Genomic DNA, 403 nt, shown 5'->3' with positions numbered 1-403 from the left:
GCGCCTATCGGGAGGCGCCGATGACGACCGAGGCCCTGGAATATCGCCTCGTCGCTCATCTTACCGCTGCTGGGCTATACGGTGGAGAGACGGTGCACAGTTTTCGTCGGGGTGCTTTGCAGCATGCCCAGTCTCAGGGGGTCTCCGATGAGGATCTCATGCGCTCCGCACACATCCGCTCTCTGGGTACTCTGCACCGCTATCTGGATCCTACTAGGCACCTCGCCCGCCTCCCGGCCGGCGGGACGGGGACGGGGCTGGTGGTTTCGGAGAGTGATGATGAGTGATAAGTCTGTGCATGTTTGGTCCTGTCTCACGAGGGTGGGGAGGGAGGGCGACCTCGACTTTTTCTAGTCTTTCTCGTCGTCTATTTTCTGTAATCCGTCTTAATAAAGCTTAGTTG

The sequence above is a fragment of the Volvox carteri genome (genome assembly GCF_000143455.1).
Source record: "Volvox carteri f. nagariensis unplaced genomic scaffold VOLCAscaffold_138, whole genome shotgun sequence".
Taxonomy (NCBI): domain Eukaryota; kingdom Viridiplantae; phylum Chlorophyta; class Chlorophyceae; order Chlamydomonadales; family Volvocaceae; genus Volvox; species Volvox carteri.
Note: the sequence above shows the minus strand (reverse complement) of the source record.